This window comes from Scophthalmus maximus, chromosome 15, assembly GCF_022379125.1.
Source record: "Scophthalmus maximus strain ysfricsl-2021 chromosome 15, ASM2237912v1, whole genome shotgun sequence".
In the NCBI taxonomy this organism is placed as follows: domain Eukaryota; kingdom Metazoa; phylum Chordata; class Actinopteri; order Pleuronectiformes; family Scophthalmidae; genus Scophthalmus; species Scophthalmus maximus.
Genome location: NC_061529.1, coordinates 18,263,986 through 18,288,906, shown reverse-complemented (window position 1 = coordinate 18,288,906; position 24,921 = coordinate 18,263,986). Strand labels below are relative to the sequence as shown.

The 24,921-nt window shown below is 43.3% G+C and overlaps 1 protein-coding gene across 1 annotated transcript in view; it reads left to right on the top strand.

Moving 5' to 3' along the window:
* Positions 1 to 273: 273 nt before the first annotated feature.
* Positions 274 to 24,921, top strand: part of LOC118286680 (leucine-rich repeat and fibronectin type-III domain-containing protein 2) — a 136,411-nt gene continuing 111,763 nt past the window's right edge. Inside the window, exon 1 of the mRNA XM_035611314.2 lies at positions 274 to 964. The gene's annotated coding sequence lies outside the window, so the exon portion shown is untranslated. The remainder of the gene's footprint in view (positions 965 to 24,921) is intronic.

The window sequence follows — 24,921 nt, the reverse complement described above, 5'->3', positions numbered from 1 at the left end:
CACAGTTGGGAGGAGGGGGGGGAGTGGCCGCACACGACAACTTGCTCTAATTTCCAGAGCACTGACACACGATGCAAGTGCCAGACTGGCCGCGGCGCTGATAGGCTACTTGGTTGCCCTGAACGCTAAACACACCTCTAAGAACACACTAATCCGTGGTCGCTCCTTAAGCTCCTGCGGACAACCCGGCACACACCGGGGAAGCCGTGCCAAAGCGGCTCTTTGTGCGTAATCATCGCCGGAATAATTGCCCGTGCGTCTGTTTGCGTAAAAGGCGCCGTCGCCGTGGCGGACCCGCCTGCTCCTGCCCCCTCCCCTCCCCTGCCTGGTGCCTCTGCGATGCGTTCCTTTCAGACTTTGTTTATATCCGTCGCTCCGCCGCGGTCCGTCTAGCGCAGAGAATTTGCGCCCGGCGTGTTCTCCACTTGCTCGCCCCTGGACAAACAAAACCCAAACAACCACCAAAAAAAAACAAAAAAACTTTGGATGTACTCTTTATTTTTTCTTCTTCTTCTCTCACCCCTCGTCTTCGAGCAGGAGCCAGGGAGAAGCAACGCAATTCGACGGGACATGTTTGTGCTGCCGCACCGCGGGCAGAATACACGGCAAAGCGCCTGTGCCATGTAGCGACACTCTCCAAGTGGAAATCCGCCCTGGAAATACGGCGCGCAGCAGAGAACCTGAGTTATTTTTACTTGAAGGGGGCAAGCGACAGATCTGTTGTGAAGAGCGTCGTCGCTGTGTGGTTCCTCGGTAAGAAGCGCAGGGGGGGTGGTGGGGGGTTGTCGAGGACAAGAAGTGCGAGACAAGAGAGGCGATATGCGGCAGCTGCTTTTGCACTTCGTCTCCTGGAATTAGTGGATGCCTGGGAGAAGGGAGCGGCAGTCGCCTCGAACCGGGGAAACAGAACGTACTGCGCAGAGCTCCGCGGTGGTACACAATGGATACGTGTCCGTCTCTGAAGGTAAGACACAACCTTTGACCGCGCGATGCGTGCGAGACCTGTGACATGCCACGCACTCCTCGGAGATGAGACGTGCAGTTCTTATAGTTTAAATGTGGTGGTTGCTCGGGTTACAGTTCACCCCCCGCTGGGCTTTTTGCTGCAACATGTCCAGTGGCACCGACTTGGATTCAAATGCATTTTTTGTTGGCGTATATCCGGCTTCACAAGCTCTGGATTAGAATTGGCCACAATGGGAGGCAGTGTGTTGATGGCCGAACGGGGCGGCTCACACTCCTGGACTATTCCAGGTATCCACAGGAAGAAAGTAACATGCAACGTTGACGTGCTTTTTTTTGCTGTTTTTTTGTTTATGTTTAGTAATCTTAATGTTTCACGTGTTCACAAATGCAAGGAAGGTCGCTGCGCCGCGTCGCGCGGAAAATACAAGAAGAAGAAAAAACCCGCTGAAAGGTTGGATAGTTGTGTTCGACGCATACTAATCCCGAGCGTGCATGAGCGCGCGCGTGTTATGGGTCTGCAGACGCGTGTGTTGTCGTATCTGTGTGTGTGTGTGTGTGTGTCTGTGTGAGAGAGAGAGAGAGAGTGTGTGTGAAAGACGCAGAGAAAAGAGGGGACATATTGGCCTAGTCTTTCCAAAATGTCCCCCCGGGATTACAGAGGGCTGAGACGTTTATCAAACTCCCGTTAAGTTGCACGAAGGACTGCTTATGTGCGCGCGCTCGCGCGTGTGTGTGTGTGCGCGCGCGCGCGCGAAAGAGAGCGAAATGATTATATCACATGTTCCATGTGTGCCGATTATGTTCATGAAACTCGCGGTCCCTTCGTGTCCCGAGAACATATAGGTGCGCGCGCGCGCGTCTGGTTAGGGAATCGATGTCCGCCATGAGGCACCGCGGCATGTAACGCCACCACCCACTCTAATCACCACCCTCTTGTGGATTACAAGTGCTATCATGGCACCCGGAGCGCGGCAACAAGAAATCCGAGTCCGGAGGACGGAGGCAGTCGCCGGATCCGCGAGGACAATTCAGCACCACGGACAGCGCGGAGAAGTTCAGGCCCGCGGCACAGGCGACATTGTCACTCCCACTGTGTGGTCTTAACTGGCATTCACGGGGTTGTCGTTCTCCCTTACGATCACTACGTGCGGGACCGACGACAGCAGAGCCTGAGATCACTGAAGAGTCAACACTTTTTTTTTTTTGAAGAGATCGAAACAGACTCATCCTGACGCAAAATGACTCACCAACAAGTGCACTTGAGCACAAGAATATTAACTGCCACGGCCACTGTCATTTATTTCAGTCACCCTCACTTTCGACCCATACACTGAAAGTATAGGCAGACCAAAACCCCCAACAGATGCATAAAGGCAGGGATTTTTTTTCAGTCACTGCATTGCACATGTCCCACACAGCAACAATACACCTACTTTTTAAATCCATGTTGTCCAAATATTTGATCTCTACACAGTTTATTTAGGCCTTTATGATTGTTGGTCTAATGAAAATCAATTGAAAAAAAACACTGTGAAAGGGTTCACTCATAGTGATGAGCCTACAGAGAATTATCACCTAAAAAAATCACAATCACATCACTCAGTTGGTGAGCACATCACATCGAGCAACTTACGATGCAGACAGTTCACTCAGTGGCTGGTTGAGACCAAAAACGGAGCAAAATAGAGTGAAAATTTGACTTGATCCATACTCAGAAGTCTTTAACAATGAGCTAGCTATTGTAGAGTTGACCCTTGCTGCATGTCATACACCTCAGATTCTCGCCGCCCTTGTTTCCCGTCTCTCTCTAGCCTGTCAACTATGACCTAAGTGTAAAAAGCTGTATGGTTTTGATCAGATTCGATTGTCGGTAACCAAACAACACGCCTGCAAAAATTGTCATCAGATTTTGTTTGTAATCCTAATTGGTACAAGCATGTGACATTGCATTTTTCGAACGGGAACCCGCCTACTTCACGCCAACGAGACAAGCACAAACACAAAGTCTCCCATGTGAAGGAACCACACCCGCTGCAGCTTTAAAAGAACAGTGCGTTCTTGCAGGAGCACATCCGCTCATTGCAAGAACCAAAGTAAGAAAACACATCAAGTGTAGTTTACTCATTGTGAGCACTGCTGCCCAGTCTGTGAGAACAGTGCTTTCGTGTCGTCTGTAGGTCTGGAGGGCGCTTTCCAAGTCTGCGTTCCATGAGATTCGTGGAGGTCGAAAGACATAAGGATTTACCCTGCTCAGGGGGGTCCAATGAACGGCGCTCTGCGTTGCCTTATAGGAAATGAAGGACTCAGTGCTTTGGGGGCCGGCCATCAAGGCTCAATTGTCCTTTGTAAACTAGATAATGCTATCGTAGCCCGAGAACAACGGGAGCAGGACGTGTTCAAATCATTTTAATTCTATTTGTTTTCAGTGTTTTTCAGGCCTGTAGTCTCTCATTACTAACAGCCACAACAGAACACTGTCAACAGTGCTCATCTGACATGTTGATAACACCAGCAGTGTCTGTCAGTGCTTAATGCCAGAATGACGCTGGTGGGTTAATGCCTTCGGTCGAGACGGCTCAGTGGAAATTGATAGACCTGCTTTGACAGATAAGATAACCTGCAATTGAAGGCAAATGCAATTTACGGATACGACATATGGATGCTGAGGATGCACTCAGAAGTAGGCCAGTTTTACCTTGGGGAGAAGCTCCGACATCCCTCAGAAGGCTGCCGGAGAATGTTAGAAAGTCGTTGTTTTGCAAGGGGAAATTATGAGGGGTGGGGGTGGGGGGGTTGGAAGTGAATGTGAATGGGAGTGCCTCTTCTACTGAAACCCGCGCAGAAATAATAGAAAAGGGAACGGTTCCTGTTGGAATGGCTTAGATGGAAGGCAACTGTAGTTGAAAAATTAAATGGAACCTAACTTTAGCCCCTCATCTCCAAGTCGGCTGTATAAAAAAAACAGCTCTCTTTTCAGAAATATAGCCCTTACAGTTTCATTCACTCACCTTCGCCAGCTGAACACGCCGGTCGCACTAAACAAATGAATCCAAAAACAGAAGCTGGGAGGAGCCGACATGCAGCCAGTCGGATGCGTCTGATCTGTTGTAATACAGTAGAACTCTTCTAAGGAACAGAGCGCAGCTGCAGGGAGTTCGTCTCATGTGCTTCTTCACCTCAAAGTGCTGTGCATTGGGGGGAGATATTATCCCCACAGAAATTAATCATCGCTGCTGTTGTCATTGAGTCGGTCCTTTTGTTTGCATTCATGCCTGGTGACTGCGGCCCAGCTGCCGGAGTGCAGCATATGAGACACTTCAGGCAGGGTTTAGAGAAATCAGCTGCCAGGGCTGAGCTCGGGAGGAATGGACCTCCTGGTTCCGTAAAATCATTGAGATTTGTATCCTTGGGTCTGTAGAGAAATACACATTATGTGCCCACAGAATTTTTTGGTTTCAAAATTGATTTGCTGTTGCATGGTAATACAGTGGCAATGAGTATGGGTATTTTTCGTGCATCCGTGTGCAGGTGGGAAATGAATTGACATGTGACAGCACACTTCTTGTAACGTAATTCTTGTCACGTGTTTTCCCCATTTGTATGTACTAGTGCAGTGCCTGTTCAAAATGGGCCTGTCGGTGGCCGCTGATTGCCTGGCCTGTGTTAATCCAGCTCGCAGCTTTTTCCCAGAGCATTACCTGAACAGCTTCCCACTCTACGCAGTCTCGTTTGTTGCTGCTGGAGTTTTATTGCCGTCCACTTTCCAATTGGAAGATGAAAGTGTTGGTCCTAAGCACACCTCGCTTTGCTTCCATGTGGTCAGTCAAACGCTGGTCATCCATTATGAACTCACAGTGCAGCGCATTTGGTTGGTTGTGCATTCATAGACTATTTTATGTTCTGTGCATTCGTTTTTCTTGAGAACCTTTGATCGCAAAATCTTCATAGTCAACACTGCAGTTTCTTGGGTCCAGGCAGGCAGAGAGAGATTCCTGCATTTGTTGATAGATATTGGTATTGATCTCTTGAGTGCTTTGTCCTTAGGGGTCACTGTCTGGTAAATCCCTTCAGAATGAACCAAATATTCATGAAACCACATCTGAGGTCATTGCATCTTGAGGTTAACACTTTATCATTCATGTTTGAGGTTTAAGTTTAGGGGTGCAGTTTATATTCATACAATTTTTTTTTTAAATTGTATGATTCTTCTAATACATTTTGACTGAAAAAGGATTTTTAAGGATCTTTTACATCACTGCATTGCTGATTGAAGATAAGCCAAAGTCAAACCATATTTGTAGTTAAGCCAATAGCATGAACTGTGCAATGCTGGTCTGTCCATTTGTCCGCCTCTTTCCAGACTTAAATATCCCCCCCAAAAAAATGATTGAATGGATTCCCATGGCACTGGTACAGATATCACTGGCGCCCAGAGGATGAAGATTAATCTTAATTTTCTAGCTGAAATTAATTTCCTTTCCTTTACTCGCTGAGAGCTGTCTTCAGGAGTTTAAAGCAACATCCATGTTCAATATTTGTTGTGCTTCTTTTTCTATTATCTCTTTGCTTTCACTGATGTTAGCATGCTAACCAGCTAGCCCTCTTTCTGACAGCAAGTCGGTGTGGCGTCCAGTCTACCCAGATGTTGCATCACTATGAGAGGGTGAGAAAAGGCAATGATGACTGACACTCTTGGTAAACAACCGTCACTACCGCGTGCTCCTTTCAAGAAAAAACAAAAAAGGTTTGGTGGCACAGAAAACCTACATGTAGCCCCTTTAAAATATTGTCAGTCTAATCAGGTCTTCCATTCATTTTCTATTACAGGCGATTGATATCAAGAGGTTCATGAGCTCTCCTAATTTAAAAGTATCATTCCACAGTTAGGCGGGATTCATAAGAGTGAGCCCTCAAAAGACTTATTACGCTCAGTAATAAGAAGAGAAATTAAGACGATACACTCTCTCTGGTCCTTTTTCTTTGAGTAGCAGCTTAATGTTTTACAAAGAAGCATTACGGCTGGTGTTAGTTCACCTGCCTTGGCTATATTTAGCCTCAATTGTGCTGGCATGTCAGTCCCAGCAGGAGCGCACTTGACTCGAGAGTGTATCAAAGTGAGCTGCAGATGCTGAGGGAAGGGCCATGGTGGCGCTCCAGAGAGAACCGTGGTTAGTTTACATAGGCGATGGCTCCCTTTCCTTTGTGAAACACTAGTCGGGACATTGCGCTGCCTCTGCTGACTGACCAATATGAACGTGGGGACGGATGTCTAAAGCTACGGATGTGAAACTTGAGAACAGTCCTTGGGAAGACATTTTCTGGGCCAATAATTACTGGACCAGTATGGCCGACAGTGTGTCTGAGGCAATGAGTCAAACTCTAGTTACTATCACAAATAAGCACTTTAAATACATCAGGAAAAACTGTACTGTGAGTCAGATTACAAAGACTAAATTTCCCCCCTTTATGTTTGCTTTTCTTTGTCCTTTGATTTCTAAATTCAATAGGCTTGTGAGCGCCGAACGCTAGCATTCAATTTCACTGTGACCCTGTTCTTGTCTCCCACAAGAATTCTCTATTGCCGTGGTTGTTGTTGCACTTTTGAATACAATGGCCCCCATCATTTAACGGTGAGTTCATTCATCATAGTCAGCAGTTCCAGCCCACTCAGCCACACTGTATTTCAACAAACAACAAACATTTTTAAAAGCCTCAGAGCCCAGGCTTCTGCTTCTCACAGAGCATTCAGTACTGACGGCAGAATGAGAGCAAAGGGCAGTCGGCAGTTTTAAGTGCCAAAATGGACAAAAATATACTTTTACGGGAAAGAGTGACAAATACAAATCAATGGAATTACTGAAATTGCTATTCAATTTGCAAAGATATAACAGCATGTCTGAATAATCCATCATTCCCCTGGAATTGATAAATAGATGTTACTTTCTGGAATGTTTGATATACATAATACTATATTGTCATTATGTGTGTCCGGTCCCTTCCCATAGTGCACTGCTCTCCAGATCACACACACTTCAAGGAAAACTTCATCTCAGCATGCCAGCTAGCAGTGGTCAGGGCTTATACAGGACACAGATTATTGGTTACGGCTAGACTTGGGACCGATCCGATCCACTGTTTTTGACGTAATTCCTTTTTGGATATTGGTCAAAAACGTCACAGATCCCCATTCCAATCTAGATTCTGTAGTCTGATGTTTTTTTTTTTCATGAATTAAAAAAAAAGCAATAATGCAATTCAAGCCTATGGGCAAAATGGTATCATGTAAGTTCAAAATTATTTAATTATTTCATTTTTAATTAAAGAGTTCTACAAAGATTTCCAGTAGTTCCCATTCTCTTATTACTTCTGAACTCATGACTAGAAATCTACCTCATATTAAAGCAGTTGCCATAGCGAGAGATATCCAGGCATCTACATTGAAACCGGGTTTATTTGGTGGAGAAGTAAAAGTGACACAGATGTCCAATTTAATTACAGTATAATTGTAGTTTCGACACGTTCCAATCATTATGTTGAGAATTGTTGCTACTGTAAAGCTAGGACCACAGCAATAGGGTCTAGTAACACTGTACATGTAATACACACACACACACACACACACACCATCACTTTCCCATTCAAGTGAATGGAAAGCACTGAGGGAACACTTAAAGTTACAGTTGCATTTCTTTACACAAAATCACACATTTGAAAGCGACACACATTCACGCCCGCAGCATTTCACTGGCGTACATTACAACAACACAACACTGATCACTCTCTAAACATACACTCGCACACATTTTACCAGCCAACACTTTTCCCCGCACTGTGGTGTGAGAATCAGCCATTGCTGAAGTTATCACAGAGAGCGTGACGGCAGCTCTGTTACGCCGGCTCCTCTCACTCGCTGATGTGCGGTGGGCCCTGAGGTTAGCCACAAAAAACTGTTTAGCTTCAGAGATCTAAAATGGAGAGCTTCTCATGCCGCTGTGGAGTGATAACATTCAGGCTTTGCCGAGGATGTCGCCACTGTGAAGAGGCCGTAATTTAGAGAGGGGTTGGGAAAGCTTATCTCCCTAAGCCCCTGAGCAAAATAAAGTAATAGCAGAGAAAAAAAAAAACACAAGACAGAAGCAATGAGACTGTTTCTTGGCAGACAGGACTTGAACAAGTCTCGATGAAGCTTCTGTGGCCAAAAAGAAATCTGTTTCCGCTTATTATTCATGAAATGTTATGTTACGACTGTGAGTCACCCAAACCGGGTCCAACAGGTCAATTGCCACGTCGCATAGGCGACGGTAGACGATGACAAAGTATAAGCTCAACAGTAGGTGAGCTATTCTGCTCGCATCGAGTCAGGGCAGTCCCGGTAAAGAGGAGCGAATCGACCTTCAGCCTCATACTTTGTTAGATCGCAGGTCGCACGAACATCAGCTATGCTGCTTAGCTCCTACGTTGTAGATCTGCGATCTGCCATTTTTCCTCCGGCATATACGGTATCTGGCACTTGACTTCTGGGTCATGATTCCAGATGCTCGACTCATCTCCCCATCTCTCAAGCGTTGATGTGTCTCACGTGGTCACATGTCACTGTTCCAGTGTAATTGCTGGAAAAGTCAGATTAGAGCTTTGATCAGTAAAATAGAAATGTTGTTGTCTAAGAATTAATAATTACTGATGTTGATACATACTTTAATGATGTTGGATTCATATCTTGTACATCATGGGCTATTTTTTTTCTGGTAATGCTTATAAAACAATAATACAGATTTTTGCGTCAATTACCATGGCAATGGGTCAACGCTTTGATGGTTGGGGGCATGTTAGGATCCAGTCTTAGTTTGATCCTTTCTGAATAAACCTTACACCCCATTTGACAAATGCTGTGCCATGTCCTTGAGCCGTACCGTATCTTTTTTTTTTGTACTTTTGGCTGGAAGTACCTGGAGATGACAGCATATTTTGGTTCAGGATTGCTCACACCATCAACAAGCTAAATTCACAATGGCACAACTTTAATTGCTCATTATAATTGGCTCTCAAGATTTCCGTCTCACAGTTGCACATGATCCGTTATAAATCGCGGTCATTAGGCAGAAAACCTTCCTGATTTTTCCTTAAAGTTGAAGTTCCCACTCAGCAGGGTCTTTGATAAATTGATAGCAGGTCTTTTTAATCTCACCGTGCTCCTTTTGGGTCCTCCACAATGATTGCTCTGTTGATGGGTTCTTTGCAAAAGCGCTGTCCTTGCTGCGCGGCAGCCAGTTTACATCTCTTTGGCAGGAAGAGCAAAAAAGCATCCACGCAGTATTCCCTCGACGCTGCTTTTGAACATCAAACTTTCCAAGGCATTCAGCTGAGGAATGAGTGAATTTTTTTTTTCACTGTATAACTCTGTATAACACAAACAAATCAGTGATGCTTTATTTTTTGGCTCTGGTTGAAGTTGAGTTCAAAACCCTCAGTCTGTATGTTCTGAAATGGGGTGTTCATACTACAAGCAACTGTGGCAGTGTGAGTTGTTTGGTCCATCACTTTAGCCAAGTTAAAATATCTTGGTCTGACATTCGTTGTCCTCTGAGGATGATTCACCAAGTCTTGATACTGACTGTTAACTGTTAATAACCATTAAATATATGACCGACATTACTGTTCCCAGAGGGTGAAGTCCATGGATTGATGGACTCCCAAAATATATAATATTATTATATATAATAAATTGTGTGGTAAAAATTATTATTGCCAAATTATGTTTGTATCCGTGTATACTAAAACCGTTACGATAGTGATTAGTATGTATAGTAATATAATAATTTGTACCAAGGGAATCATATGATTAAAATGGATTAATGCCGTCTTATATAAGCAGCTCCAACAAATTGATCGGTTTTGTCATTTAGTTCTATTGTCATCAAATGACTGAATAACACAATCTGCCTTTGGCTGCAGATTGATGGTGCTGCGTGCTCGTGACAACACTACAGTCTCTCGGAGAAGCTCTGTTTGAGTGGGCCGTGCCAGTCGTTGTCATGCTTCACTGTGATTGGCTCAGCTGGTTCACAGCAATGAGACCAGTTATGTAATTAGCTGATGGTGCATTTATTTATAACCACAATATCGCACGTTGAGCCGCTGCGAGTACTGTATACACGTAAACCAAACGTGACGCCTGTAGTTTGAGTGTCCAAGACGTACTGATCGAGGAATTTCAGAGTTGTGGAGAGAAGCCGCTGTGGGAAAATATGTAAAAAGAACGATGCCTATTAAATAGCCATGCTATCTTTAGCCTTTGGTTTGTGAACAAAGTGAATTCTTGTTGTGCCCTGGTGAATTATGTTTCATAGAGTCCTGTCCCTAAGCAGTTGTAAAGCAAAATGATGCTGAAGTGCATGTTGTTGCTCTAGCTTGAATACAGTCATTTAGTTGGCATTCCTCCCTTTAACAGTAACCAAGATTTGTTGCACTGCATGGCACGTATTCCACATGATTGCACAAAGTGGTGTAATTGTGCTGTAATTAGTAATTTGTAATAAGCTGCTGGCAAGCATATCCCGGGATGCAGGGAAAAGGGCCAAAAATAGGAAAATTAGGTGAGAGCCTAAAAGTGCCGCGCCGTGGGCCCCCCCGACAATCATTTTGTGCATCGGCAAATTCCAGCACAAAACAGCAGGTCCCACTGATACTGTTAAAAACCCGGATCCGAAATCATCCGGTGCCACAGCTGAATATGTGGCGTAGTGAGTGCTGACGGGTTAATCCCATCTGATGAAGCGGCGGTTGTGATCTGTCTCAGCCAGTATCCACAGTATGCAGTGATGGCTGTGAATTGTTATTGTGAATTGAGACGTCGACTTTAGCCCCAAACAGATGCTGTGTGCCAGAAAAAACAAACACAAACAAAGTAACAATATTTTGGTATTATTTTTTCCTTTTTGCTGGTGAAGCAAAAAAAAGAAAAAGCGACATAGCCGCAGGCATTGAGCCCGTATAATCCCACAGCAGGCTGTCTTTTAGATGTCAACAGTGGCAACAAAGCCTCGATTTGCAGCCGGTATAAAGTGGGCGCTGAATGGAGGCACGATGAAACGCGCACACTGATGGAGAAGATAATGTAAACTAATTGTTTTAACACACAGTTATCTTATGAATATTTAAAAATCGACGAGCATTTACTCGTCTTTTAATCCGACAATTTAACTGCGGAGTCCAGCATTTTAAAGTGCTGACATGTTTTGACCACACAAGGTCAGTATCTGTTGTCTGAGGTTCTTGCTGTGTTGGGTTTTTTTTACAATATGGTGCCCATTAGTTTAATGAAGTACACTTACAGATCACTCCTCAGCTGGTGTGGACTGAGGTGGAACTTTTTACTCAAACCTGACACAAGACCATAAGCTATATTTTTGCCTCATTCTATCAATGGCACACATATCCTTGTAGTCTAGCAGCCTTGGCAAGCTCACTTCTTTCTTACTCTACACCCCCGGATGTATTTATTTATTTATTAACTTTCCAGACTTAAGCAAAATGGCAACCCACCGCGATGTCACCTTTTGCTTTGTGAACTGCCGTTCTGAAGCCTCGAGTTAAGCATTTTGACCAGTGCCATCCAATTTGTTTTTTTGCCGGGCTTAGAATTGGGGTTTGGGTCTGAATGAGACCACTGTGCAGCCACCTAAACCCGCAACCGTGCAACGATTGGACGAACACGCTGTCAATTACACTGTATCCTCGCAACGGTGCCTTTTCGTCTGTTTTGCCCTAGATGAGACCACAATTTACAAAATGAACATCATGCTGTATTGGAAAAGACTTGAAAATAGCGATTGAGACCATAAAGTCCTCAGGAGAATGTTTACTGACCTTATATATCTAGTTAGAAGTAGGGTCATTTTCTCACGGACTAGACTGTATTCTCTAGAATACAGGCGCCAAGCACTTTCGCATAGCCTTTTTTTTGGACCAGGTTACTACGTCAATTTTTTAAATACAGTCTAAGTCTTTAGCCCAAGTTGAGGGTTAGGGTTAGGGTTACATGACATTACATGAACACGCCAAGGAATAGAGTCTGTATTGTTTTGATTTCTTCTTCTTCTACTACTTCAAATTCTTCTTCTTCTCTTATTTCTGGCAGACCAGGCACGGGAGGGGCACTGCTTGCTCCCGCCGGTTAAAAAACAACAACACATTTGGTCCTTTTGCAAACTGGAAATGATGTACGTGTTGATTTACAGAGAGCGGGTTAGTGAACTCAGATCACAAGTGGTCACTGAGGGCGCATGTGGAGACACATTCTGCTGCCAGGTGAGAACAGACGCACTGAGAGCTGTCCACTCGTGATCTGATCACTCAGGTCGGATGACATTGCCAGGTGAGAACGGGCCCTATGAGACTTTACACAGCTCTGGTCACATATTCACGCTCCCTTTTACCTGGGAACAGACTTCGATGTGTAAAACTAATGGATTTACATACTTAACTCAAACACTGAAAAAAACAAACATACAATATAAGATTAAATGACCTGCAACTATGTTCTGGCTATCAATCAGGGTTTTATGCAAACCGCATATTTATTTTTAAGAATTTTTCAGCCAATCCCGCTACCATTACAGTTGTAATCTGACTGCTACTGTCATTAACGTGACCATCATGCACATTATATAGCAGTCGCTCTACTCTCCACTATAGCTGTCAGCTAATATACGGCTCTCCGTGGGCTGCATTTAATGACTGACAGGGAAGTCCGCCTCAGTTGCTCTCCCTTTTCCTCCTCCCGTCTCACTGTCTAGTTTTCCCTTGATGAATTAAATACGCAGTCATTTTGCTGCCCAATGGTGCCAAACGTGGCATGACTGATATGCTAACTTGGGGCGTCCTAAGATATTTTAACGAAGGCAATCATTTTGAGTCATTTTAAAGATGTTTATTCCATTTTGTGTGTGCATCAGTGTTTATTTCAATCATTTACCATCCAGTGGAAGAACCAGTAAAGATGTTGTTCCAACAGAGAGAGAGAGAGATTAGGGAAACGATAATGTCACTGAAAAATACCAAGTGCTCATTGTGTGAGAATGACTGTACGCTGGGTACGGTGGTTCAGCTGCTATATACACACGAGCAAGAAGGGAGGGAAATGTCATCTCGAGAATAAGTTGTCTCAGAAGCAGCTTTTTGAGGTTGGAAGTGCGCCAGTGAATCAATTTTTCATCTTTAACATTATGTTTGTGGGCTAACCCCCCAAAAGCTCCGGTTCAGACAGCGTAGCGGAGCCTGGTGATGAAGTGAAATACTTCTAATAGCTATTGCGAAATATGGGACAATTAGGCCGGGAAACATGTTCAAAAGAATCCATTATACATTTTCTATTTGTTCCATTCTCCTGGACTTCCGCTAGGAATCGTTGTGTCAGGCCACTGTCAGCATCATGTGCATGAAAATTCCGCACGCTACTCTAACGTGTTCAGCTGTCGTACGGGACTTTTTGCCGCGACGGACAAAAGTTGACAATTCAGTCAGATGTTCAGAACTTAATTGATTGATGCTGTCACATCAGACAGGTACGCGGCCAAGCGTGAGAGAGTGTCTATGTAAAAGTGCCCGGCCAGTGACAGTGAGATAAAGAGAAAAATAGTTGCTGCGGACGGGGCAGTGTCGGTGGGGGCAACTCAGCAACGTCCCCCTCCCAAAAAAAGACTAGGTCCATGAACGTCCCTGCGGTATATGACCAGTGCACAATAACCCTGCCAGATCCGAGCTGAGCTCCGCTTTGTCGGCACGATTCAGCTTCAGTGAAAGGCAAATTATGCCAGAAACTGTTGCTCCATTCTTCCGCTTGAATGAATCGCCGCTTCTCTTGCAAGCAACAATAGCTGTCTCATCGACAGGGACTCAGCACCCCGTCACTCAGCGTTCCTCTTCCATCTATCATGCGACTCGTTTTTAGGCGAACAATTTGTTTTTCGCCTGCATGCTTTTGCCTGCGCGGTGCGGCCCTGTGGCAATCAACTACTCGTCGACTCCAAGGCTTAGTCGGGTGCCAATCCCAGTCGGTGAAGCCTGTGGTCGGTCATCCGACAGTGAAGTGTCGTCAGGGCGTGAGCGAAGTTACCTCAGAAGCAGAGCGACTGAGGAGTAAAAGTTCCTCTGTAGTCACAGGAGTAGCATCTGTTTTCGTCCGTTTGCAGATTTTTCAAATACACCCCAGTGAGACTCAACCCGAGCAAGGTGGATGTAACACATCGGGTTACTGTCACCTGAAGCTGGCACAGCCATATTTCTCCTATGCAGCCGTGCAATCTGATTAAATCAGAACTTAACGAGGATTTTGATCACCAGGTCACTCTATGGTCATGGTCATATGCGACGTGTATCCACCGGTAAGAGTGGATCGTGTTTTCTTGTGACTGGCTTCTTCGAGTCGGAAAAAACAAATGCACACAATGAGGCGTTGTATATCTGAGCTTTAAAGTGTCCAAGTTGTTGTGGTCAGAAGTGTGCTCCATTATGCTCAGTGACGTCAGGATGTACACACAACCTGGAGCACACTTCTGCACGTTAAACGCTCGGAGGTGCTCAAAGAAAGACTAGGAGGAGTTGTGAAGATGTTCTGTGACAAAAAAGCCTGCTTGGCAAAATGGCGGGGACGACTGAACAAAGACGTTTGCTTTTAGCAGCCTAAGAAAGGCTGGTTAAAAGATGGTGGCATCATGGGAAGTGTGTTTTTGGATGTTTGACCGATCCCAGGTACAAAACATCAAGGATATCTCAGCTTCTGTTGCTTTGAATGTAACTATCATAGTCTGAAGCAAACTCTTCGGAGTGCCTAGTCTTTATTGCAATCCAACACCCTGTGTCCCTTCCGAAACACTTGGGTCGACTAACTCGGACTCACCGTGACTCACTATAAGAGGATGTGAAGAAATCTGTGAGCCTAGCAATATTACAGCTAAAAAACAACTCCTAATAAAACTGTGGGAGCTGGTGGTACACTAGCACTCTCTCTATTTTAAATGGCTATTTGTTGTTGTGAATAGATAATTTGCTTGTCACTGAATGAAATACAACCCCCACCATTCATAATACTGTTATATATTCAGGGCAAAACGATAATTGCAAATCAATTTTACTTCGAAAGAAGGACTATTAGAATATTGCCTATCCTCCTGTGCACCACTATAAAATAATAGAACATATTGTGTTGGGGGGGTTTAATAAAAAAAAAAAACACATCCTCATTTATAAAAAATTATCATATAAAATGAGTCCTCTAACTGAGCTAGAGAAGTGAGCCGGTTCAATCCCTGGACCAGCAGGATGACATCTGGATGGGGACAGAGCCCATATAACCCCTCCCTCATCAGGACCACTGATACCTACTGGGGCTTTTTGAAATGTAGCGGGAGAGAACTATTACAAACGTTAAATGGTCATACACGAATAGAGTCAATGTGTTTACATAAATGTGCTTACTGTTCACCACCATCTGAGTCATATTTTTCAGCCGCAGTTTCTCTGCTGGAGAAAATTACAGCCTCCATCACTTTTTATGGAATGCTTCCTTGCGGTGATAAAGCCATTAGAAGAGCTTTCTCCTCAAAGACCTGTGTTATTCAGAAGCCACAACGGACTCATAAGGCCGAATCTCACTCAGGGTACAGTGGGCAGACTCGAGCAGCATCGCTGTTGAAGATGGCTAGCGGTGAGGCAGCGGACGTTCTTCCTCGTGGCACAGGCAGCATTACAGCCGGCAACTGCCGCTCCCTCCTCCTCTCTGTCTCTCGGCCCTGACGAGATTGCAAAGAGAGCTGTTGCCGACTAATAAACATTGCATAGTGCCGGCTAATCCCAGACCGGGACCCCAGTGCACACAGCATCTTTGTGGCCAGCCCTGAATTGATAGCTGTGGTAGTTTGGCTTCGGACAAGGCTGATGTCCAGCTATCTCAGTGGTCCCATTCTTTCAGCGACTCCCCCCCGGCGGCTGCTCTGACACCCGTCAACGTGCTTAATGCCCCTGGCATTTATGAATGGTCAGGATGACCTTTTAGATCGAGTTGCAAGTGTTTCATTATGTTTATTTAGTAGCATAAAGTGTTTGTAAGGGGGCGTAAAAAAAAAGAAATATGAAAGGCAATTTAAAGGTTACACTTCTAATCAAAAAGTATACTTTGTAAGCTGCAGTTCACACTGGCGGTGATATATTTATAGCTCTTGAAGGGGAAAGAAACACCCTATACCTGTAAATTAAATAAGGAATTCGTACTATAGCACTGGGTGTGAAACTTTATTATTATAAATGACTGTTAACATAACATAGCATTAGCCAACAGATCGCAGATTACCAGCAAGCATTTTTTCCTCCTAATTAGTCTGAGCTGCTGGTGCAAGCAGGGTCTTGTAGGTGTCAATTCAAAGAGACGATGAACAGGCCTGGTCCTCATAATAACTGTGATAACGTCCGTTTGAAAAAGAAAGGTTGAGCTGTGCTGGCGAACGTGTTTTCACAGGGGCAGAATTTGCTCAAATTTCTTGTGTCAGTGGAACGTCATGGAGAAGTTTGGAAACGGAGGTGGATTACAGTTGGCCTTTGGCAGGCGCTCAGCAAATGATCTCTTCCAAGAGTGGCGCCCGAAGCGTGGGTCTCTTTGTCCTGTTTGGACAGATGGAACGGATTATAGGGGAAAATGCCTGCATTTATGCCGGAGGGGGCACGCAAGCCTCTGTGCACAGCGTATTTCTTTTTTTTCCGGAGTAGGATTCTCCTTTTAGCTATAGGTAGGTGGAGAGTGCAGAACATATAGGCTATGAAACTCAAGCACATTTAAACACTCAATTGAGAATATCTGGAGAGACACAAAGTCATCTTAGTTGTGCCAGTCATTTTAGGATCTGTTCATTTGGCAGTATGTGCTTAAATGATCTGTGTTGTTTTTTGATTGGTTTCACATCGACCAATCAAATCAATGTCTATTGCGCTGAGCAACCAGAGTCTGCCACATCTCCTGTAACCAGCCAACCACACCATTGTTTCAGTGCTGGAAATTCAACAATATTTCTACTGGAAAGCTTTGTAAACTTTACAGTATAAAGCTTTGTAAACTTTACAGTGTAAAGCTTTGTAAACTTTACAGTGTAAAGCTTTGTAAACTTTATAGTGTAAAGCTTTAGCAGCAGTGAAAATGCTGCCAACATCTTTTTGATGAGGAAACCTCTCCAGGTAGGTTCATGTTACTGCAATCAGTCACATAAAATAATGTAACTGCCACCCCATCATGCTATTTTTGTGTGTGTTCAAGATGTGAAAACATATGGAGGGTTGTGCAATTAAAAAAGCTGACAAAAATATGATTCGACCCCTCCCAACCACAGTAACCCAGCCACGTAGTCCCGCCATACCATTGATTCTATTAAAGAAGGGGAACAGAAAAAAACCCAACGACAATTGTTTAAAAGTGAGTCTGATGATCACACAGAGATTGATTTATGCAGATGAATCTGATCTGGTTCACTGCAGACAACAATCATTGCTGTGAGGCTGCCTATGGTTACATGGTAATATCATTAACATCTTAATTCAATTGTAGGTTGGAAATCACGACAGCAGAAAAAGCCCAACCCGAATACCCTGCATCGAAGATGTTGACACTGCTGCGGTAATAGTGCCAAGAACATATTTCTGATTTCTGAAATGAAAGAAATAAATGTCAGCAGCATTCACAGTTATCTCCATCACCTCTGATTACCAGCTAAAGTAAACACAGCCCTGATAACTGCACTCTTTAAATGTCAGTCAGCCTGGCCCCACTACTTGGTGAGACTGCAGCCGTGTGTGAATGCTGTGCAGGGCAGCGTGCCCACTCAGAAGGGAGAGCATTGATTTTTTTTCTTCCTTCCCTTGGATAACAAGGCTTGACCGACTTGGGTGCTTGCCTGAGTTCGATTTCTTCCCCTCAGTGCAGGTTGTCTGCACAGATCCGGGATGTACGAATCAAAATTCTAAACGTCTTGAGAGAGAGAGAGAGAGACGCCCAAACATGCTTCGACTGACATTGTTCAGTGCTCAGTCTTCAGACAGGTTGAGTAATAGCAACAGGCCCTGATGTTCAATCAGGCCGTCTGGACCAGGAAAAATTGGGAGAAAGTGTGTCAGCTGCAATCAGCAGGAGCTGTGATTGAATCAATTAGTTTTCCTTTTTTTTTTTTTAAATAATTTTTTGACAGGTACATAAAAGCAGTGGCAGTGGCAGCTGGGAAGACTTCACTAAAGCTTCTCAAATGAGGTAATTCAGCACTGTATGATATGCAGCTAAATGCTGTAGGTGCAGGGTCCAGAGCTCAATCATTCCCTGAAAGGAACACCAGAAAATGAAAATTGAATTTTCACAAAATCTTGCAGGGAAAAAAAAATGAATTTTGTGTTGCTTTTGGGGAAAAAAAAGAAGGCTCACTTCACCAATTTTACACATAAAGATAAGTGTACACGATGAGAGGATTATAACTCAGAAACTGTTGCATCATGTCTTTTGTGGCTCTTAAGGAAGACAAATTTCATTTGAAAAAAGACAGGAAAGACAAATAATGTGAACACCACATGGCATTGATCAGTTGAAGGTAACAAAAGAAAAAGCGGATATTATAGCTGTTTCATTCAAGTTAAGACGATGGTTTGTACTGTTGCTCGAGTTTTTTTTTTCTTCTGTCTGAGGCAAAGGAGTGAAAAATGGATTTTGCATTTTTTTTTCTGAATAGGAGAATACATTGTCTGGAGTGTCATTATTTTGTTGAGATAGAGGCCTAGTTGTGAATGTGCACATAGGGAACTGAGCATGCGCCCCGCCGCCTCCCGAGGTTTTAACAAGCAGCCGGTGTTTGTGTCATTGGCTTGAATCTAAAAAAGCTTACATTCATCATCAGATGATGTGCGTGCTGTGTGTGCTGCGTGTCTTGGATGTGAGGAAAGGAAGGAGGCTCAGTGTGAAAGTCAACCTGAGAACCTGATACACACACATATTTTAAACCTAAAGATAGTGTTTGAACCAGACCTGCTGACTGCCTCTCAGAACTCCTCCTCCCCCGGAAGAGAGGCCTGAGCATGTCAGCAGGATACCGCGTAGTGGATTGCCTGACAACAACAGCGGAGTAGTGTCATCAAATCCTCTGCCAGTTCCTGCAGACTAATTGTAGGAGGTTATAAATAATAGAAAGCACAGTGGATTGTGAATACATGTACCAAAAAATAAATAAATGGCGGGGCCACACTGTTTTGCCAAGTTAACACTAGAGCCCGGCTGAAAAAAGGAAAATGTTTTCATTTCGATTCATTGGCTAATATTTGTCATAGACATGTACACACTCACACACACTCACACTTAATATATGACAAGTTAGCAACTTTCACCACCACTGTCATTGCTCTGCATCAGCTGACGAAATCGCCCGGCCTAGTTGACACCAGGTCATTACACATTAATGAGGAGCGGAGCTCATAACCTGCTCTTATTCTTTGAAAGCGATTTTACTTTTTCATGAGCGCTGGCCTGAGTTTTTTGACATCATCTGTCTGTGAGGACTTTTCCTTCCTGAAGTTCTGAACTGACTGGAAGCGTTCGTCAGAAAAGTGCTTGATATCACAATGAAAGGGTCAGCTTACAGGCATGCAACTTTCATGGCTGAAGCCTGGGTATGAATAAAAAAAGGTACGGTTCAGAGTGCACTTCAAACTCACACAATCCCAGTCACTGTGATTACCATCACGATATAATAAACTAGGTCAGAATCTATACACGGAAGAATGTATATGATTGTTGCAGATGTTTCATCATCACTCTTCGGTAACCGATCAATGTTTCAGTAGTTGCAGGTTTATTGAGAAACATCTTGTATTGTCCCACACAGAGCAAGTAATAACTTTAGTGCACTTTGCATCACTTTAACATCACCTGCTTGTACAAGGAGCAGTCGTTGGATACTGACTTCAGGCACAGATGTTGCATCATGAGCAAAAGTCTACATTCAAGCTGGAAAGGTGCCATGACTGAAACTTGCTTTCTTGTGAAGAATGCCTTCACCCTCCTTATGAAATCCTGGCTGAGCTGACACTGATTGACAGGCGACAGCATGCGCTCCGCAGCTGTAGCCTCTTTGTTTTTTGTTTTTTTTTACCTTAAATCTGTCTTTTTGGGCCGGAAGCCAGAGAGTAAAGTTTGAAATGAAGCTGACAAGTCTGCCAACCGCGTAAACAAAAGAGCGACCCGTTTTTGTTTTGTTTTTCATTTCCTTTGGGGATGGGGAACAAACGGTCGACGAGGAACAAAAATATGGAAGAATAACAATATATATTTTTCAAATATAAGAGGAAAAATTTAAGTCCTGGCTGGAAAGGACAGTCTCTTATGAGCGTTACCATTTTGAAGCAACCTTCATTAGACCTCACCTGCTTATCCAAACTTAAATTAGGTTTCATATTATAATGACAGACTATATTCTTCTGACTGATTCCACAGCCAAACAATATTTCCCCCACACTCAAAAAGGGTGTTCCAGCTTGGACGCTCGATGCAGTTAAATGTTTAACTTGTAGTTAATCACCTCCAGAACTTTTGTCTCGGGAATGAATGAATCGGGCTTCTGTATCAGTCAGACTGTGACTTGCTGTGTCTCCTCTGGCTCTCTCTGTCAGTTCGCAGTGAACGGCGTTCAAAAGAATCTCAGACATTACATCGGCAGAGCCAGAAAGGTTTCCATGTGTTCGCTTTTCGCGAGGCGCAGACCTCAGGTGTTTTCGCCCAGTGCTCATCTTGGCATAGAAAAACAAATCAGGATATTCCATTTTCTTTTCACACGTGTTGCATTCTTCTGAAAGGTGTACTCATTCGTGTGCCTTGACAAAGTCTAAATCGATTCTTTTCATCGAGATTTCTGAAAAACATTCCAGCAATGTACGAAGGCTGCAGCATCAAAAATATCTGCAGCAGTAGAGGGACTTAGTATCTGTTCTCTTTTTTTCTGTTCTGGTTGCAGTTCCTCAACTGAGCAGTTCGTGACTGGGCCAACTTTATTTTTAGCTCCATATTTTCTTTATCTTGTTCTGCAAGATTTGCATAAAAGTTGCTTTAATTGATTAAATATGCGAGGACAAGCTGAAACAATCACACTCCTCTATGCAATTTGTCCACTGTTTTCTGCAAGTCAGGGAATAGAAGTTTGCATAATCCGATAGAAATTCTTGTGCTCAAAGATTCAATCATCACTAAAACAAATTGAAATTCATGTGCTCAAAGATTCAATCAGCACTAAAACAAATGTCACACAAGAGAGCCAATCAAAACAAATGGAACAAAATTGTCTTATTGACACTTGAGGTGTATTTATTCATTCACAATTTCAACTCACAGAAGAAAACATTTCCCTTTAAAAGGAAACATTACAAAACCACCCTGTTAAACCGGGAGAGTTTGAGCTACATCCACAGTGTCTGCTCGACATGAAAGGCTAGCTTAGTTACATTTTAATACCTAGGCCTAAATCAGAAATCCCATGTTAGAAGAACCCAGATATTGACATACCATTCTCATAGTGCCCGCCTTCACCAACGCCTTCAGTTAAAACAACACAAAAGGACTTGTAAATACATAAGCATTCGTAACCAAAATTCATTCATACTGAGGGAATTTTGGTGGAGACGTTTATGGTCCCAAACGGCTGTATCCTGATGACTGCTGTGCAGCCTTAAGGAACTCCTAGCATGCTTGTGTTTTAATATCACTTCTTCCAAAGGATGGTACAATTATGTCCCAAATCAATTTTCACACCATTTTCTCTACGGATGTATGAGTCATTGAGCCAATGCATAGCTGTGTATGGAATTAACTTTCAGATTTGGTTAATTAAATTTTCTTTTTCAGGGCAGCTGTTTCAAACTATTTTTAAAGAGATGCCCAACACTTGCAATCCGAGAATCGTATCCCAAGAGATTAATGCTCACAATAGAAAGCAAGCATATCATAGATCAGTCCTCTCACTGAATTATGACTCTTTAGAATAAAGGTCCTCTCCCCTCAGCTACTTTTGGCTCAGTGATCCTGTCAAAGGTTTCTGAAAAGTTCCGCTTTTGAAGTTTAATGTGAACGCGAGAAGCTCTGGAAATACAGTCCTCCACAGATATGCATTTATTTAGTTTGTTGTACAGTATATGGGATTCTTGCTCCATTTTAGGTCATCTTTTTTTTTTTTTCAGTTAATCAGTTTTACATTCAGATTTAATGGTACCAAAATCAATCAAGTCAGCTCAAGGCACTATGGGCCTTAAGCACAGATGTTCAGGAGGTTGAACAGGAGCTGAGACAAAGGAATTGAATTCAAGCTGCAACCCTTTACACTTACAGGCAGCTGCCATTTTAGTTTGGTCATTGCTTGTCTACAGACAGGCAATACTATGGAAGGCCTTCAGCTTGTAATGCTCATGTACAATGGAGTGTAAAAGTTTTTATCCGTCTAGACTATTCTCGAAAAGACTGCACGTAGCCACACAGCTTCTGAAGCACCGTCACTGTGCAGCTTTTTCATTTTCATCGTCCCATTGTGAGCGGGAGACCTCAAGGGCAGATTTGCTGTGCATTCCATTCAACAGTTGCAGACAATGGGCCTCGTTTAGAGTCGATAATGTGCTCTCTTATAGTCAGCAGATGTCTAATTGAGGTTAAAGGAATTATGGATGAATAAACTAAGCCTTGAGGGAAAACACACATCTCCGGACTGGGATTTGTCTGCTAGGTGTAGCCTGTTGGCTCGTGCAAGAGCTCAGTGGTGTATGTTTAATTCAAGAGGGATCACATGTAGCTTTCTGCTGCTATAGTTTATTCCACTGTGGAGGTGGGGTAAAGAATCCAGTACACAGTATACAGTGCATGAGTTAAGATGCTCGCTTTTGCAACAGCGGAGTCCTTGCACAACCCTCTTTTGGAGTCAGCAAAACTGGGTGCCTGCTGCCTCACATGCGTGTCCGTGGGGCATGAGGCAAAACGGACGTGAAATGTGTTTTCATCCAATTTAATGAAACTGCAGCTATTGTGCTCAACTTCTATTTTGTTTTTAATAAAAAGAGGATAATTGTTTTGACAGACATCTGAGAGCCATTAATGCTGTCAACATATTTGGTGTGCTGCTAAGTGGAGCAAATCTTTATTCCCAAACAGACGTTAATACAAGGTTGTTTTTTTTATACACTTTATCAACAGGCATTATCTATTGTTAGCAATTCAAGACAATATCACAGCTTAAATTCAACATACTGGAGAACACATTGTGCTGTTCAGTTTGTATTTCTCTCAGACAGTGGAAGCTAGGCTTTCCAGCCTCCAGTCAGAAAGTGAATGCTTTCAAGCTAGGCTAACTGACCTCCCTTTTCCATGTAAAAGTTAGCCAAGCCTTCTCTCTGGACGTTTGTTCATGTTATTTCCAGACCCGCTGAGTCACTGGCAGGTCCTTCATACTAATGTTTGACTCTATTATACAATATAATATACTATATACTCTAGCTAGCATTAGCTTTCCATTACATGTCTTTAGTTGTGGCAGCATTAATTATTAAAGGAAGTGCTCATATCAGAGGTGGCACATGACCAAAGGCTAATGGTGCATTCGGAACGGACGTGACGCAAATTTTCTACGTTGCCTTACTCACGAGTATCTGAGTTTGGTCACTGGAACATTTGTGCTCATTCGCGTCATTCGCGCAAATAACGCACATACTTCCCAGTGATTCCTTCCACTTTCTCAGAAAAAGATAATCTGAACAAACACACAGACACAGGCACACACGTAAACATGAACTGTTGAAAGAAAAAGGGCAGACAGGAATGAATGGGAAAGCCACACAAAGCCGTTGTGCTTACACAATCACTTCCTGCCAAGCCTTCTCCTTCTTCACTTTGTCACGATACAAATAGAAACTCGTGTCTGGTGCCATAATAGGGTTCTCCCGTCAGCCATTTTACTGAAAGTTTTTGAAAGTGATATTTCAAAATAAACTATTTCTAGTATCCACCCACAGAAATAATTTAATTCACCCACTAAAGAAATGTAACAAAATAAAATGTCTTCATTTTGTTTAAAACCTTTGCAAATTAAGTAGGCTGCAACGCAAATACCATATTGTTTTCTAGAAATAATTAATGCCATGGCATTTGAGGATGCTGCTAATGGTTGGACGCTTGTAAGCGACAGTGACACCTGAAAGAGAAGCTGAGACTTCTTAAAAGTCACATTGAATCTGTAAGACTTCTCTGCCCTTCATCCATCCACAACACACTTCCTTGCACTCTCTGTGTCAGACAGCCAACACAAAGCCACTGAGTGATGGAAGCTCGTCTAATGAGACACAATCCGACATTTAATAGTGAACGATTTAAGAAAAAAAGACGGATCAAAAGAAAAGAAACAAAGTACATTGAAAGGGTCACACCACCAATTTAAGACATGAAGACAGTTGTATTATGTCTTCTTTAGTTCTTGAGGGCGTTTGATGTATCTTGACTTGCAAAGCTGAAGCTTGAACTACAAAGTGTTTACCAGACTGGGAGGGTCTAAGGAATAATGACATCAAGTTGTGTTGTAAGAAGTGTTTGATCCGGTGTTGTTGATGAGCTTGAGCCTTACTCAGGACTAAAAGTCATGATATCTCTGCCTCTGCTGTTTTTATTTTAACCTTTATTCTATAATTTACTAGTACCCATTTGAGAAACATGTCTATATTCATCCAACCGCCATTATCTAGTAATAGTGCAAGATAAGACTATATGAAGTTATGTGGCTGAACAAGTGAAGCAGCTGTCCTCCCGCACAGCAGGTCGCTGTCCAAGGTCCTGAAAACATCTCTCCTACAGAAATACAATGTATCTCGTGTTTAAAATACAAAAGGATGAATATTCCAACCTTTTATCCACAGTCTTAA